Source organism: Marmota marmota, unplaced genomic scaffold, assembly GCF_001458135.2.
Source record: "Marmota marmota marmota unplaced genomic scaffold, marMar, whole genome shotgun sequence".
Taxonomy (NCBI): Eukaryota; Metazoa; Chordata; class Mammalia; order Rodentia; family Sciuridae; genus Marmota; species Marmota marmota.
This window is the reverse complement of record NW_025999900.1, coordinates 64,066,090-64,071,881: the sequence shown is the minus strand read 5'-3', so window position 1 is coordinate 64,071,881 and position 5,792 is coordinate 64,066,090.

The following is a 5,792-nucleotide window of genomic DNA, read 5'->3' as shown; positions in this document are numbered from 1 at the left end:
GCCACTGGCCCATTTTCAATGTATTTGGATGATTGGCATTGTTTTTTTTTTTTTTTTTGTGTGTGTGTGTGTGTGTGTGTGTGTTTTTTGTCTTGTTTTATTTTCCCTCTGATTTTCTTTAAATCATCATTTTAAAAGCAGATAACATAAGGTAGACTTTTTATCCACTCCTAAGCGTCTGGGTCAGTGGAACAAAGTCCACTTGACATGTGCACCCATCACCTCACCCATCTCCAGAGCTTTTTCACTTTCTCAAACTGAAACTCTGTCCCCATTAAAGAGCCCCTCTCCTCGCTCCCGGGCCGTGTGTCTGTGAACTTCTCTTTTCAGGACCTCCCATGACAGGGGGTGCACAGCCTTCGTCTCTCCTGACGGGCTTCTCTCCCTCGGAGTCACTTCCTCAGGGTCCTTCTCTGTGGCAGCAGGTGTTGGGACGTCCTCCTTTTCCGGCTGAATTACATTCCACTGCACGGGTGACCACGTCTTGCTTATCCATCCACCCTCAGGGACATCTGGCAGGTGTCCTCTGTTGGTTTTGGGGTGTACAGACATCCCTTTGACACTCTGCTTCCGGTTCTTTGATGTGAATGCCTACAACTGGGATTGCTGAACCAAACAGTGATTCCATGTTAAATTTGGGGGGACCTTGGCAAAGTTTGGGGGTGACAGCTTGGTTGGATGGACACAGAAGGGAAGGGTCCTGGGGTGCGTCTCCCTGAATCAACAGTTGGTTGGTAGAAAGCAGCTGTCCTTTGGGAGACCCACTGGCCCTAGAGCTGGTCCCCTGAGCTCCTGCTGTCCCATGAAGGGGGTGGCTTGAGCAGCCTGCTGCCTGGACAACTTGAATTCCACACGTCACCGATGGCAGGCATTGTCTAAGATCCCACCTCCTGGTGTCCGTGCCCCCCTCTGTGGGGTGGCTTCTCCCAGCACATAAAGGACACACTCCTGTGTCAGGAGTGTCTGGCACACACAGGAAGGGGCCTCCGCTCTGCAGTCCTGCCTCGGGGCCGGGATGCACCAGAACAAGCAGCCGCACCGAGTTGCAACCATGGCTTCCGTTCCTGGTGAGCTCTCTCTCCCTCCTTCCAAGCCCAGCTGGTGAGGATCCCTCCTTGCCCGAGTCCTGTCCTGCCCACTGCTTCTCAGGGCTTCCGAGGCTTCTGTGGGCCAAGGAAGCCTCCTGTCACCTCGGCATGCCTTTGCACACACGCGCCTTGTGCCCGGAAGCCCTCTCCACCTCCACCCTGTGAGCCGCCGGGTCCTGCTCACATCACCTTCCTCCCTCCTGTCCCCCAGCGTCAGCACTGCAGGGTGGCTTTGCCCCAGCCCCAGGGCTCAGCCTCCAGGGCAGGGGCTAGTGGTGAGTAGCTGCTCAATAAATATTTGCCGCAGTCTGGATGGGCACAATCAGGAGCCACTTGTCAAAAGAAACTAACTTTATTTTTAGAACCACACACGCCAAACAAAACAGCCTCTCAGGAAAAACCCTCAGAGCCTCAACTGCCACCACCAGCTTTCCACAAGCCTCTCTCTCCCACACAAGCTTCTCCCCACCTCCCACAATCCTCCTGCTCTTGAGGCCGATTGGCTGGGTCACGTGGGCGGAGCCAAAAAAGTCCCCCAATGAGCAGCTCCGTGGTCTGAAAGGGCAGGGAGACAGCCCAATGAGCATCACCGCAGAGGAGCCAATCAGCTAGATGTTGCTGGGGCCGCTGTGAGCCAATCATCAGCCGGCAGCTGGAAGTTTGCTGGGGCCCCTTCGGCTGTGGCTCTCAACAAATATTAAATGAAGGAATGAATGAACAAGGCCCTCATGCAAAGCTAGCAGTGCACTGCCCTCCTGGCATGACCCACTTTCTCAGCCATCACCAGCTGCTCGGGAGAAGCAGCCCTGATTCCTCCGACCTGCAGAGCCTTTGCATCAATGAGCCTCTGATTGTGCTGCTCTGGGTGCTCAGGGGCCGCCCAGCAGGACTGGCTGGCTCAGACCACTGGGCTCTGGAGGACAAGGGAGAGGGCGGACTTGCCTTTCAGAGGGCCCAAGGGCCAGGCCGAGGGAGGTTCCAGGGCTTCGGGGTCACTCTGCCCGTCCTGGATGCCAATCCCCTCACACCCGAATCTGTTGAGCCTCAGCTTCCTTACCTGTAGGGGGGTCCCATTGCTGGAGAGGGTGAGCTAGAGTGGGGAACATGCTTGTGCTACAAAAGGCCATACCGTCTCTGACACATCAACTCTGCCACCGAGAGGCCAACGCACCGTGGGGGAGGCACCAATGAGTGGGTGTGTGCCCACAGACAGTGTGGACGCTGCCTCAGGGTTTCACACGATTTCTCATTTCATGAGATATTATTCATATCTTCACTGTTTAAGAACATAAAAACCATTCCTAGTTTACAGGATTGACAGGACAGGGGGTGGGTGCAGTTTGCACCCCTGGGCCAGACTGTAGAAGACTCCCCCAAAGTGAGACTGTGCTCACGGCCTGGTTGTGTCCGTCCATCTCCAAAAGGAGGATCTTGGAGATTTGACGTCTCCATGACTGTCCTCTGTAGCCACTTCCTCGACGTGCACGCGGCCTTGGCCAAGGAGCTAATCATTTCCAGCAGACAGTCTGGCTGCTGGTGTGTTAGTGAGCTCCCCAACACCAGAGCGTGCAAACACAAGCAGAGTTCAGTGAGGGCGCAGGAAGGATGCAGGATCTAGGCACCAGGTAGGGCATGGAAGAAGGGGTCCCCTGAGCGCCAGCTTGGGGGCTGGTGCAGGCCCGTGGCCTCCAGTGGACCTGGGACTGGTTCCTTCTTCCCTCTCCCGAGTCCAACCTCCATCTCAAACTGACGGGACACTCGCCCAGAGGGTAAATAAGAAGTTGGTGCTGGGTGTTCCTGGCTCCAGGTGCGCAGGGACTCGGATGGCCAGGTTGTGGCTGTCTTAGGTTGGGTCCCAAAAGCCACCTGAGACTGGGAGCTGGGCGTTTGATTTGGGAGGTCATCCCAGGCGTGAAGGCCCTTGAGGTAACACTCGGTGGGAGGCAAGTTTGTAAAGGCCGTGTTAGTGATCAGGTCACTCCCGGGGCCTCGTGGGGCTCAAGATTGTCCCATGCAGGGACCCACCACTCCTGCTGCCTCTCGTGGGCTGTTGGTTTGCCACCGTCTACCAGTGCCCCCTGCCACCAGCTAAAGCACATGCCTGTGGCCACAGAACCCCTCAGCAGAGCCCCGCAGGTACCAGAGGTAGAAAGGGCTGAGTGCAGCCCAAACAGACGCACATGCCGGAACCAGCCAAGGGCACAGCCAGGGAAATGTGGAGGGTCCAGCAGGTGCCAGACTCCCACAGTCCCCGTGGCAAGGGAACCAGGCACCGGCCGCAGCCAAGTCCTCTGCCTTAGGTGTGACAGGGGCTGCGTCACTTAGCCAGTCTAAGCTGCAGCTTCCTCACTGGTCAAAAGACTGTGACAGTCTCTGGAGACTGGAGCTCAGGGGTGACGAGGGGTCACCATGCTCCCTTGGTTGCCTGGCCCAGAAATCTCAGGTGGATGTTCATGGATCACAGCCCCTTTCTCAGGTCAGCTGAGAGTCCACTCCATAATTGACCCCAACTCCAGTCCAAGAATGACCCTGATTGACTATGCCAATATGTGCTCCCCACCCTCTGCACTGTGATTGGTCAGAGGTGAGCATGTGACAGCTCTGGTCAATACAAAAGCAACTTCATGATCTGTTTGGTGTTATTGACGTGGGAAGAGCTAAGAGCATGAGTTTGCAGTCGGGTTAGACTTAGTCTCACCTCCAAGAGGGAAGCTGCTGAGGGCATCCTCTGGAGCTTTGGCTTGATCGTCTTTTGAGCTACTGGATCAAGTCTTACTGAAGCTTCTAAATGTTTTAGTTACATGAGGCAATGAATTTCCTTTTGTAAGAGTAAAAGAAAATTGAAGTTAAAGTGTAAAAGACTGGGTATTGTAAAGCTGCTTCTAAGCTGCAAAGCCTGAGTTAAAATGTAAATTCCTGAGGCAGTTAAGACAATGCCCGGTACTGACCATTTAGTTGATATCCTAGGACCCTGTGCAGTTTGGCACGTAGGCATTCAGGGCCCAAACCAATCAGTTTGAATGTACCCCCCCTCCTTAGGAGTGACCTATCACCCCCGCCCGACCTGTTCCCACCAATGAATGTGCTAATCATGTTTCAGAGTTGTTGTTTGATTTTCCCGCACCTCATGATGATTTGCTCTGATGTATGCAAAGCCCCCGCCCTCCCCAAAAAGTGTACTTAAGCACCGCTCAACCCCTGCTTGGGGCTCTGGGCCGCTCTCCCTTGTTGAGTGAGCACGGAGCCCCAGCGCGCTGGATTCTTCAATAAACCCCCTTCTGCGGTTGCATGAGTCAGTCTCTTGGTGGTCTCTTCCTCCGTCGTTCGCCGGACCCTTACACTTTATGTTGAAGACACAGGGGTTGTGGTTTTGCTGCTGTTGTTGTTTGGGTTTTCGTTTGTTTGTTTTGCTTTGTGTTTGTCCTTTGCCACCTATAAAACTCTAACAAATAGAGCATCTTTCCAGGTTACTGAGGCCCAAGGGCAGAGCCATAAAATAGAGGATTCACCAAGTGGGCACAAAAAGCAAGGCTTCCCAGGCTGGACCAACAGGCTGGGGAAGAGAAAGCCAAGAAGCTCAGGGCTGGCTTCCTGGTCATCGCTATGGTAAGATCACTCAACTCGGCTACTGGGAAGCCTTGAGGACATCGAAGAGGCCCTGGTCACAGGCAGGTCCCCAGGGGTGGGTGAAGGTAGCAGGGGGGGTGCTACCTACAGCCGTAGATCTGCCTGGCTGTCAGGCCCCTGGGCAAACAACCCACAAGGCACCCACGAGGCCGTTTCCCTCTCTGGGTGATTGAAGACATGGAGAAAGCCCCTGGGGACACAGCCCAGGAAGATCACCGCTCAAAGCCCCCGAGGCTGCAGGAGTCCCTCCCTGCCTGGAAGCAGAGGACAGGAGGTCCGAGTTCTCAGAGCTCAGAAATCTCCGACTTTGCTCAACTGGGTTCACCCCTTTGTGCCTCCAGATGTGTCAGCAAGGAGCACGGGTGTGAGGACTCTGGGCTTTTCCTTTTTGTGACTATAGCCACACAAAGTGTCACTCAGGCAGCATTTAACCACACAGCAGCCGGGACAGGCAGTCCAGGAGGAGGTCGGTGCACCCGGAGGACAAGGTCAGCCTGGCGGCCTCCGCTGCTCCACAGGTAGCTGCTGTGGGGCCACAAGGCAAGATGGCAGCCGGATGACACAGCCACCCACGGAGGAAGTCTAGGGCAGGAGAAAGTGGGAAAGTCCACTTCACTTCTTTAAAAAAATGACTCCTATGTTGTCTGTATTAGGCCCAGTTTACAAAAGCCTAGACCTGAGGCCAGGAGGCCAGTGGCTTGTCCAGCTCACTCTGAGTCCCCAGAGGGACCAGGCCAGCTCCATGCTTCTCCCTCAGATATTCACCCGACCTCCTCAGACCTCCACCCTCCCTGAAGCCCCAGCCCCTGCACCCTCACCTGCCAACCCCCCAGCTCCTCCTTCTTGACCTAAAAGTCATCCTCTACTGAGTCCCTACTTGGACCCCACCCCCAAGGGAGGGGTACTGCAGGGGGGCACAATGGCAGAGACACTGAGGACTGATGCCAGGAAAAGCCACTGGACAGAGGGACGCCCAAGCTTCCTGACACCATGCGGGTGTCGTTCTGAGGACGGCTCTTTGAGGCCCTGCTGGGGTCACCTTTGAAGCCCAGCAGCAGGGCAGTCCTGGTTTCCCTG